Source organism: Dipodomys ordii, unplaced genomic scaffold (genome assembly GCF_000151885.1).
Source record: "Dipodomys ordii isolate 6190 unplaced genomic scaffold, Dord_2.0 Scaffold15, whole genome shotgun sequence".
NCBI lineage: Eukaryota > Metazoa > Chordata > Mammalia > Rodentia > Heteromyidae > Dipodomys > Dipodomys ordii.
The window spans coordinates 13,512,493-13,524,453 of NW_012267231.1; the positions used below are offsets into that span (position 1 = coordinate 13,512,493).

At 50.0% G+C, this 11,961-nt stretch overlaps 1 pseudogene; it reads left to right on the forward strand.

Annotated features, from left to right (window-relative positions):
- Nucleotides 1-9,639: 9,639 nt before the first annotated feature.
- Nucleotides 9,640-11,420, forward strand: LOC105982443 (annotated as a pseudogene).
- Nucleotides 11,421-11,961: the final 541 nt, after the last annotated feature.

Sequence of the window (11,961 nt, forward strand, 5' to 3'; positions counted from 1 at the left end):
GCAATCCCCACTCCAACCTCTGTGGTAATCATAGATTTTCACCTGTGAGAATCTACATATCAATATACCACTATTTCTATCTATCTCTATCTCTATCTATTTGTATATCAATATATTGTTTACCTTATCTTCTATTGGGTGACAGTAATGGGCTTTGGGGTAGCAGTAATGGTCCACACATGCTAGGCAGACACTCTACCACTGAGCCATGCCAAAGTTCACAGCATAATGTTTTGCCATTTTCCTCTTGTTTTTTGTGGGGTGTGTGTGTGTGTGTGTGTGTGTGTGCGTGTGCACATGCGCGTACTAGTACTGGGGTTTGAACTCCTGGCCTGGGCACTGTCCGTTAGCTTTTCACTCAAGGCTGGTGCTCTACCACTTAAGCCACACCTCCACTTCTGGCTTCTTACGAGGTTATTGGATCTCAGCTTCCCGAGTAGCTGGGATTACAGGTGTGAGCCACTGGTGCTGGCTTTAATGTTATTGTAAAGGAAGGAAGGGAGCACAGGGAGGGAGTCAGAGCTGGGAAAAGCAACATGGTAGCTGGGTGCTCTGCTGCCTGGACCACCATGCATCCAGGCCTGGTGGGGCTTACTGGAAGTGGTCTTTCAAAAATCGGCTTGAGCATGAACATGCCAGAAAACCAAGTTGTTTTCCTAGGCTGACCAACAGCCAGAGTCACTTTCTGTCATTGGTGACCAGAAACTGGTGCAGGATGCCATGACCCTTGTACTTCCCCAAGGAAAGGAGAGGAGGGAAGGGGAAGAGACGGGAAGAGAGTGGGGAGGAGGAGGAGAGAAGGGAAGGGTAGGGAAAGGAAGAGGGGAAGGGAAGGAAAGGAGCTGGGAAGGTGGTTCAGTGGTATCGTGCTTGCCTTGTGTGCATGAGGCCCTGGGTTTGATTCCTCAGCACCACATAAGCAGAAAAAGCTGGAAGTGGCCCTGTGGCTCAAGTGGTAGAACGCTATCCTTGAGTTGAAGAGCTGAGGGACAGAGCCCAGGCCCAGAGATCAAGCCCCACAGACCACAAAAAAAGGCGGGGGGAGGGAGGAAAGAAGGGACGGGGACCAAAGGGAAGAGGAGAAGGGAAGAGGAGAAGGGAGCATTCTTTAATCCCACGTGTTATAGGTGACATTTTCACGGCTGTGTCTGTGGCTCTGGTCAGCAAAGTCGCTATCATTTTTTGAGCAATAAACAAAAGACTGCTTTTAATTACTTCTGTGAAATTGCTGGGTCCCTGTGTGATTAAATATTCATTCTGTAGAATGAGGCATTTTCTTTGTATATAGATCCATATTAAATTTAGCTGGCAACCCGTTGACCGAACAGCATAAATAAATTTCCTGTAATGAGCTGCAGTTTTTCCTGCCTGCTCTGTCTCATCCCGGCCTCTCTGTTCCATCCCTGTTGATGGCGCCTGCTATTTCTCTGTCACTTCTTGCTTTTAGGAAATTGAGCTGGAACTCACAGGGCCTACAATCAACCATCATTAACGCACAATCCGGTAGTGTTCCAAGTGTTCAAATTCTGCGTAACAGCCATCTCTCTGTAGTGTGAATACTTTCTCATAGCAGCAGAATCTAGCCTGTGATCTCACCCCAGCTCCCCCTGCCCCCCTTTCCTGGCGATCACGTTTTCTGTCCTTGTGGATTTGTGATTTCTGCACTTCTACAAGTGTCTGATTTCTTTGTGTGTGTGTGTGTGTGTGTGAGAGAGAGAGAGAGAGAGAGAGAGAGAGAAAGATATGATGGATGTGTCTATGTGGTTATGGCGTGTACGTGTGTGTATATGGTGTGTGTATACATTGTGTGTAGGGCGGGGTGTATTTGTGTGTGCTTGTCCTGGGGTTTGAACTCAGGGCCTGAACACTGCCCTGAAGTTTTTTGCTCAAGGCTAGCACTCTATCACTTGAGACACAATTCTACTTGAAGCTTTTTGCTGGTACATTGGAGACAAGATTCTCACAGAGTTTTCAAAGCCCAGGCTGCTTTCAAACCACGATCTTCAGATCTCAGATTCCTGAGTAGCTAAGGTGACAGGCATGAGCCCCCAGCAGAGTGTCACTTACATAATGACCTCATTGTGCAGTGGTGGCCAGCTTTTGAGGTAGCTGAGCCATATACCGAGATCCTTGGTGCTGTCCGGACCCTGGCGGTTCCATCTACTCACTTTGGCCTGCTCAGCCTCCTTCAGATTTTCCTTATGCCCACAGACCTTGGGAGCCTACAGAAAAGGAGAGGAACAGCCCATCTCCAAAATAGAGCCTTTCCCACCGTGCTCTTCTTCAGGTGCTGGTGGGTGTGAGCATGCGTACTTCAGTCTGTGGACACTGTGGGGAAGAAGGGGAGCAGGGCACTGCAGGTCTAGGGTTCTGTGGGCTCCAGAAGACTGCAGGGGGCAGGGTCTGGTGACCGTGACCACACCTTGGGGCTGGCTAACTACCCCAAGGATTTTGCCAGAAGCTAGTGCCTTTCCAGGCATGAGGAGCCTGCTGGAAGGCGCTGCAGGGATTGCAGGGTGGAGGGTGGGGGCAATTGCTAATCCTTAGAGCTCCCAGACACTTTCCTCTGGCCCAGCAAGCACCTCTTCCCTGATCATTTAGGCTCTAAAGCTGAGATCACACAGTGGTAATCTAACCCTTACCTTGCACTTTGCAAGGGATGTATGTGTCACAGAGGGAAACTGAGTCACTGAGCACAGGTGACGTTTCCTATGGAAAAGAAATGATGTCATAGCCAAGGTTTTTTGTGTGAAGCCAGCAGATGCGTAGCCAGCTAAGCAAAGGAGAGGTGGGTAGGTGGGTGGGGGAGGGTGGTCCCTGACACCTCATAGAATGACAGAAAGCTGGCCAGCTTCTCTGGACAAGTGGGGCCTGGCAGCCGGAGGCTGGGAGGAACGCTGTATGGTGCTTGCTGCCCCAGAGTACCAGTCTGAATGAGCTATGGCCCCTACTCTGCCAGGCTTTGTGTTGCTTGGTCTAAAAGTCAGGTTCCCTGGAGAAGGTTCTCGAGACAGCTGGTACCACACACGGGGGGGGGGATGAAGAGGAGTTATTCTGAGAGTTGTAGGGGAGCTCAGACACACCCGTTCGGCTCACACGTGGCTGCGAGTCTCCTGATGTCCTACGAGGGCCTCGTACAGCCCTGGGGATGGAGCTCCCTGGCCAGCTGGGAGCCCAGAGGTGCCATTTACATTTAATAAGGAATCCATGGCACCAAAGGCTTCGGGATCCCCCTGGACTGACTTTTCTCAAATGGCAGAAAGTCTGGGCCTGTAATGGATGGGGCAGGGGACCAGGGAGCCCTGTTTCCCCTCTAAACCCACAGGTACCTTCAAGGGTCATGACCCCACACAGGTGCCCGCAGCTGGTGAGTTTCCCCTGTTCTCCTGTGCACCTCCTCCCCTATTCACCTCCTTCCCTGGGCCGCAGCTGCTCCCCACTGCCCTCCCCCAGGATCGGCTGCTGTGTTGTCAGGACGAGGCCTCCGCGTTTCTCCTCCATTCGTCCGTTTTAATTGGAAAGTTATTGTGATGGGAACTCTCTTCGGTATTATTTGCAGCTTGCCATTATTAGAACTCCACCACCTTGCGTTCCCAGCAAATTAAAACTTGCTGTGGAGGCAATGAGATCACTGCTCGCAGGAAGTGAGGCGTGGGCTGCTGCTAAGCAGGGCTGGGTGCCACCTCCCGGGGTGCTGACAGTGGGGCTGGGGTGTCACCTCCCGGGGTGCTGACAGTGGGCCCTAGGGGGGCTCCCTTACTGACAATGGGCACTGGGGTGCCCCCCATGCTGACAGTGGGTGCTGGCGTGTCCTGCCCATATGCTGACAATAGGGAGATGTTTCTAGGCTGGGGATTTAGCTGCAGAGTTAAGCTTTTTGTGACACCATGTGTGGGAAGAAAGGGGAAAATGTGAAGCTCTCTTGGCATCTGCCCCCTCCCCACCCATTCCCAGCATGCAAGTGGACAAGCGCCTGCCCCTCCCCAGTTCCCAGCATGCAAATAGGCAAGTATCTGCCCCTCCCCAGTTCCCAGCATGCAAGTGGACAAGCACCCTGCTGTTTCCTAATGGGGCCTTGTGGCCACTGGGAAAAGAGTATCATCACTCTGCTGGAGTAGCACTGGTAACTGAGGCCCAGAGAAGTTAACAGCTTCTGTTGGGTTTGCTCAGGAATATTTAGTGGAACAGAGACTCCAAGCGGGTCCTGTGAGGCTAAAATCCTGCCACAGGAGGAAACTCCAACCCAGACAAGCTGATCCTGGAAGGATTCATTTGTGATTGACAGCATGGAAAACAGTTAATAAAACACTGGATTTCCTGTATCACCCCAGGGGCTAACTCTCCCAGTCATCCAATTATTAGAAAATTTTTTTTTCTTCAGTAGTGAGGATTGAACCTAGGGACTAAAGCTAGTTAAACAAGAGCTCTAACAATTGAGCCACAGCTCTAACAATCGAGCCACAGCTAGCTTTTACAAAAATGAGTTTGTTTTATTGTGTATCTTTTCCCTGGCTGACCTTGAACCCAAGACCCTCTGCCTCTGCCTCCAGAGGAGGTGGGATTAGATGACCATTTGTACTTCAATTTAAGCCACTGGCTGGAGTCAGGAGTCTCTCAGATTTGTCTTCCCAGGCTGGCTTTGAACCTCAGATCTCATGAACCATTGGGACCCAGCATAGCAGGTATTCTGCTTTTTTTTCTTTTTAACCACCACAGCACTCAGTAGGTTGAGGTATGGAGAAAAATCTCATCTCAAATAACAATAATAATGCCACAAGCAGCGCCTAGGAGAGGAAAGCACCTTCCCTTTCCCCCATCCCAGAGGAAGATCCTACCAGAGAGCCCTGGGCAATTTTTCCCTTACATTTCATTGGCCAGCACAGAGTCACATGTTTTCCTCTAGACCAATCAGACAAAAAAGAGCAGAATCTCATGACTAGTTTAAACCAATCACGAATCTTCCTCTGGGCAATTTTCTGCAGAACAAAATTAGGTTTCTAGTAGCAGAGGAGAACCGCTGATGGGTTGAAATACAAGTTGGAAACTGAGGCACATAGGCAGTGCTGGGTAGGGACAGCTCAGAGGGAGAAGGGAAGGCAGGTGTCCAGTGTCCAGCCTGAGCCTGGGCCTGCCCACCCGCTGGACTGCCTTCCTCAGAGGGTGCCCCTGGGCTCGGTAGCTACGGGCTCATTACCAGCTCTACAAATTGAATGAAATAGCTGCTTGGTTACAAATTAATAACAGATTTGTTTGTCACGAAGCAGCATTGTTTAATAAAATTAGTTCGGCTGAGAATAATTATCTTCATATAAACTTCTCCCCCCCCTTTAAAAATTACTTTGATAAATCCAAACCAATTAAGGCGGGCGAGGGGTTTGGCTTGGAGTTTTGTTTGGGTCTCTGCTGTTGGTGCCCTGGTCAGGAGTTCAGTTCCCAAAGCTGTCGGGTCATCCCGAGTACACGAGAAGCCCAGTGGCTCACCCGAAACGCCCCTTCGCTGAGGCTCGGCTTCGAAAGCCAAGCACTGACCCTTTGGCTGAACTTGGAATTATATCTCTACAACCAGGCCCTAGCCTCCCGGCTGCTTTCTAGCTCATTCTGTAGCCTCTGTGTTTCTAAGCTCCCTGCTTGAAGACTTCTAGGGAATGCTCTCCTTTTTTTTTTCTTCTTCAGGACTGGGGTTTGAACTCAGGGCCTTGTGCTTGTTAGACAGAATCTCTACCACTTGAGCTACATCCATAGCCCTTGTTCCTTTAGTTATTTTTCAGTTATGGTCTCATACTTTTTGCCCAGGGCTTGGACTGTGATCCTCCTACATATACCTCTTACATAGCTGGGATGACAGGCATGCAGTGCCATGCCCAACTTCTTTGTTGAGATGAGGGTTCACTAGCCTTTTGCCTGGGTTGGCCTTGAACTGTGATCCTCCTGATCTCTGCCACCTGAGTAACTGGGATTATAGGTGTGTACCACTGTGCCCAGGTTCAAATCTTGATCTTATTGTTCCAAGATCCTTCAAAAGTGGCCTGTGGTAATTTGGCAGAGATGAGAACCATATTGTGGGGGGTGTCAGGAGGTTGAGGTGCTAGCCCCAGGGCATGCTGGGTATCCTTACACCTATTACTTCTCTAGACTTCCATTTATTCTGCAGTGAAACAGGAAGCAGTGCACTTCCTCTCTGAGGAACCAGGAAGTCACGGTGGGTGCTTGTGGCCCCAGGCCACTGCTTCTCACCGTGATTATCTGGGCAAATAGAATCAGCTGCCTATACCAGATAGAGACTCCAGCTCAGTGCTCCTTGTTCCTTATTTGCAGGTAGGGAAGCTGAGGCACAGGCTGTTGGGTGGCAGTTCGGGGTCTTGCTCTTCCCTTGGGGCTAGAATGTCCTCCTGTGTTCCCTCAGTGGCCTGGCCAGCTTATTGGATGTCAGCGCTGAGGACATGATGAAAGGAGGTGGTCCTTGGGACTAACTCATCTTCCCTGCACAATTTATAGGCACATGGTCCCCACATGGCCCTGCAAGAGGCCTGTCGGAGGGAGGATTGCTCTAGGAGGCCCATGGCAGGGAGGCTGCTGCAGGAGTCTAGTGGGGGGGGGGGGAGGACTGCTGAGCTAAATGCAGTGGTGCCCACCTCTAGGGCACCATGTGCAGGTAGATGACCTGGTCCCCATTTCTGGGTGAGATTACTAGCATCCACTGGGGAGCTGAGAGCCTGGCCGGGGTCTTGCTTCCTCAGTGGAAAGGAATAACTTCCTCTTGCCTCAGTTTCCCCTGATTCCCAGGGCTCAGACTCCCGAAGGCCTGGCTATCCTCAGCCAGAGCAACACACCCAGACTGGAAAGCTCTAGTTGCTCCAGGGCCCCGCCCTTCCGCGCCCCCTGCCTCCCTCCTGGGCCCCCTTTGAAGGGGGACCTCCGTGTGCTTTAATGAGCTGAGAGCTTTTACGGGAGCCCAGGCAAACCAATTAAGTTTGCTTAAAAATATTGTATTCATTAGCATGAAAATAAAGCCGAACTTTTTAGAGATAATTGCATCTTTTAAAAAACATGGCCGTCTTTGTCTGGGCTTGTCTCATAAATATGGATGCTGCATAATCGTTTTTGGAACCCTGGTCGCAATCACAGCGTTGCACAAATGCATCCCGGGTGTTAATATTCTGACAAGGGCCCTGCTTCCCAGGCAGGCGCGGCCCCCAGGCACCCTGCAACCCCCAGCTGGGGGCCTTGGGTAGGATGGTGTGGCTGTGGGGTACAGAGGAAGAACTCGGTTCACAGCTGGGGTAGGGATCACAGGGGTGAGAGAGAGGGGTGAAGCCTTCAATGAAGGATGCTCAATTATTCCCAGATCACCAAGCAAGGATGGTATTTGGAGGCAGCCAGAAGGGCAGTTGCAGAATGGAGGCCACCAGGTTCGTTGGCATGGGTGGCTGGGGAAGGGCCAACATCTCTCACCTCCTACCAGCCCTGTCCAAATCAGCTTTATTTGCTTTGTGCAAGTAGTGGGGCTGTTCTTTAGCTGTTTTTTTTTTCTTAAAGCTAGCACTCTACAACTTGTGCCATAGCCCCACTTCCAGCTTTTTTTTTTTTTTTTGGTGGTGGTTAATTAAAGATAACAGTCTCACAATGTTGTTCTGGCTGGCTTCCAACCTCAATCCTCACATCTCAGTCTCCTGACTAGCTGGGATTACAGGTGGGAGCACCAGCTCCAGTTCCTACTGGGCTTCTTTTATCCCCTGTCCTGTCCCAGCCTTCACCCATGTTCAGCAGCAGTGTTCTAAGATGGATACTCTGTCCTTTGGTGGTTTTCATTCCAGGAGAGGCAGGAGCACTCAGAAATTGCAAACATTATCTAAATCCTTCCTCTGTCCAGGCCCCGGCTAGGCTTGCTGGGCTCTGCTGGTGGTCAAGCAAGATGGAAGATAAAGTCATGCTGGGCCATCGGATCAAAGACCGCTCCAGCAGAACCCAGGAAGACCTAAGAACAACGCGTGTCCCCTTGTGGTCAAGTGTGGCCAGGGTCCTTGCATGGTGAATGGGCTCGCAGTGGCACAGTCCTGCAAGCAAGCCTCCCATGGGCCCTGTGGAGAGGATGCAGGTTCAGTGCTGAGGTCATTCGTGTGTATCGTTTCCCCCCACACCCCCCATCCCAGGCTGCTTGTAGACCTGGGCCTGTGCTGGGGCCGGCCGGCGTCTCCAGGCCTGGGAGGAGAGCGAAGTCTGTTCTTGGCCAAGTTTCATTGCATTTTCCGTCAGTAGGTGTCAACTGTGAACGAGTCGGAGATGCTAAAATAACAGCTTAAAAACATGGGAACCGAAATGGAAGTGTAATTTTCGTGTGCCTTGCCAGGCCCTCCTAAGTCTGTTACTTACGGAGATGTAACACTTAGGGCTAAATCACTGGAGCTGCCGGCGACGGCAGTTTAGCAACGTGGGCTGTGAAAGGAGAAGGCGGGGAGTGGGGGCGAGGGGAGAATTCCAAAGGCAGAAAATGGGAAACAAAAGGAAATGGAGGAAAAAGGCACATCGCGTGTTCCTCCCTCTGCCTGCGGGGCCTCTTGCTGGCTAGGGAAGCTTTTGTCAGGTCAAAAAGGCCTTCTTGCAGGAAATGTAAGCTCAGACCTGGCCTCTTGGATGGGAAGTGGGGGGGACCATTTGCAAATTGGGGGCCTTTGGTGACTCTGCACTCATTCAGACCAATGACTGGATGTCACAAGTATAGGAGAAGAAACAGCCTTGTGTGGCTGGGTTTGGTGGCTCATGCCTGTAATCCCAGCTTCTTGGGAGGCAGAGATGGGGGAGGATTGAGGTTCAAAGCTAGCTGGGAAGAAAGTTATGAAGATTCTCCCTCTATCTTGATAAGTAAGCCAGGCATGGTGGCTAAAGTCACCCATATAGATCACAGCTCGATGGGAAGGTGAAATAGGAGGATTGAAGTTCGATGCTGGCCCAGGCCAAACATTGAGATCCAACTTGAAAAGCAAATAAAAGAAAAGAGAGCTGGGAGGGTGTGGTTTAAATAATAGAGTGCTAGCCTAGCAGGTATTGGGTCCTGAGGTCAAGCCCCATACCACTAGAGAAACAAAACCAGAAGGAAAGAAGAAAGGAGGAAGGATGGAAGGAAAGAGCAAGAAAGGAAGAAGGGAGGACAGGAGGAAGAAAGAAAGGAGGGAAGAAGGAAGAGAGGAAGGAGTTCTGTAGGACTGAAGCTCTCAGTGTTGCTGGGAGGGTGGGGGTGCTGCTCTAGTCCACGTGTGCTAAGGAAAGAGACATGGAGCGGGAGCATGGGGCCATTGCATCGTGACAAACTGTCCATGGAGCTGTCCAGGTTATACCCACCCACTAACCTAATCCACCAAGCAACACCTAGCCATCAACCCAATCAACCAATCAATACCCACCCACCAACCCAATCAGCCAATTAAAACCCACATACCTACTCATCAACCCTAATCAGCCAGCCAAACCACCAGCCCAATCAACCAATCAAAACTCACCCATCGAGCTCTCACAGTGACTGCTGGGAGAAGGCAGGGAACCCAGATGTACATATCAGTGGCTTGGCTCACTTGTCTGCTGTTGAGTGGTTCTGGGGGTAGTGGGGAGGGGAACTAGAGTTGCATGATAGAAAACCAGACCACCATGTCATCTGCATCAGTGGATGCAGTTAATGCTATAGCCCTGTTGGAGTCCAAAGAATTGAGTTTAGAAGAACCAAAGATGACCTGAGAGGAGTGGAGGGAAAAGAAAGAGCTAGAAGAACAGCGGAAAAACTGGGCAATGCTCCTGCGGAAGTGGATGAAAGAGATCAAGGAGATCAGCAGGCAAGTCCCTCAGTATATTTCTTTGATTCCGTGGTTCATTGATCCATTGCAAAGACCCACCTTAAAGCATCAGAGGCCACAACCAGAGAAGCAAGAGCAGTTCAGTTCATCTGAAAAAGGGCACAAAGACAATTCCGTAGACACCAAGTACAGCAAAAGCATCTGCCAGAACTATGGGGCCCTGATACACAAGAAGAAAGACCGCTTTGAGAGACCCAGGCAAGTTGGTGTCAAGTTTCCCAGTATTACCATAACCTGAGATGCTCATGTCCAGCCTCTGCTGATGTTTGACTACGACGGGAAGAAAGATCACTGGAATGGCTGCAATCTAGAGGGACACATGAAAATTGTAGAAGCATATGACAAAATGAATGCCCAGAGCCCAGAAACTATGAGAAGAATTAGCCTCAGGAAAATTAGCGGGACAAGTGAATTTTCCCAAACACCAATGGGGAGACGGGGAACCAAATTCTCAGATGGAAAAAGATCACCCAACAGTAAAGATGAGGAGGAAGGTAAACATGCAGACAGTATCGACATGACTGGGCAGAATTTTGACTCTAAGAGACGAATTACATTCTGGAATCTGAGGATTTGAGAAGATATTGCAAAATATTTGAGAACTTTAGATCCAAATTCTGCCTACTATGATCCAAAAACTGGAGCAACGAGGGAAAATCCTCATGCCACTGTGGGGAAGCATCCAGATGAAGGGAGCAAAGCGGGAGATCCCACTGCGATGGCTCACACACAGCTGCTTCCCGGGAGGCCTGTGACAAGGGCTCAGACGCCCATCTGCAGGCAGATCCTACAAAACTAGAACGGTTGTATAAATCCTTCAAAAGAAGACTCCAAAGAACAGCAGAAAGAAAGCATCCTGGAAAAGTATGGCAGCCAAGAGCCCCTGGAGGCTCCTCCAGCTGAGGCGTTCTAAGTCCAAATGGAAGGCTACTTGGAGTACTCAAGGCACAGGGAAGTCATCAAGGGGCGGGAGTGGGCTGTGGCCTGCTCCATGTATGAAGGGGACATGCAGATCCACAGCCTCACGCACACGCACACCTGGGGATCTGACTGGAAAGAAGGCTGGGGAAGCAAATGCTGTCACTCTTCCCCTCCCCCCAGGCCCCCCAAGTATTTCTATTGTGCTGCAGAAGCTGGGAAGGAGACTGCTAACTCTGAGCAGTGTCTGATAAATGATGAGGCTGGAGGAGAGTCAGTGGAGAAACTACAGACACTCGTGGAGAAGCATCCAGAAAAACCAAAGGAAGAGAAGGAAGAAGAGAGGGAGGAAGGAGGATGAGAAGGAGGAAGAGAAGGAAGAAAGAGGAGGAGGAAGAAAGAGGAGGAGGAAGAAAGAGGAGGAAGGAGGAGGAGGAGGACCATAAGAGCAGTTCTGGCAGTGATAATGAAGAGAAGACATGACAAACTGAATGCTGCAGAGGCCCGCCTGCTCCGTGTCAAGATCATGCAGACGGGTGGAAGAAAGCAGCTGTACAACAGCATCGATGAAACTTGGGAGCCCACGGAGGAGGAGGTGGAGGCCTGCAGGATGAGGCATCAGAGGCTGGGTGACCCATGGCCTCTTTCCTTGGACAGTAGTAACTAATAACAGAAGGCCATCCAGGATGCGGTCCAGCATACTCCCGTGGCTTCCCACTGATCATCAGAGATAGAAAAACCCTCCATCTCTCCTTGCTGCCTGACTTCTTGCTTTCAGAAATCTCAAAGTAATTTCATTCCTTTCCACAGTAAGGAACAAAGGGAAGGGGTTGGAAATGGGGGTGTGGAAAGAAGCTCTGGTGCTCTCTCTCTCTGTCTCTCTCTCGTGTTTTCTTCAGGCTGAGTGTGGTGATTCTTGCTTGTAATCCTGGTGAGGTAGGAAGATTGAAAGTTCAAGGCCAGCATGGGCTACACAGGGAGACCCTATCTTACAAAAGCAAATACAAAATGAAAAAACAAAGTTGTGAACTCAACAGTCTAATCTCAAACTTTATTTCTAGCTTAAAAAAAATCTAACATTAACAAATATTTTAAAGGCAGATTACACTCTCTTAAAAACCAGGGATTCAAGGTTTTTTTTTTAAGTAATTTAATAATTGACTAGAATTACTGTTATTTCATAGTATTCTTAGTCTTTGGT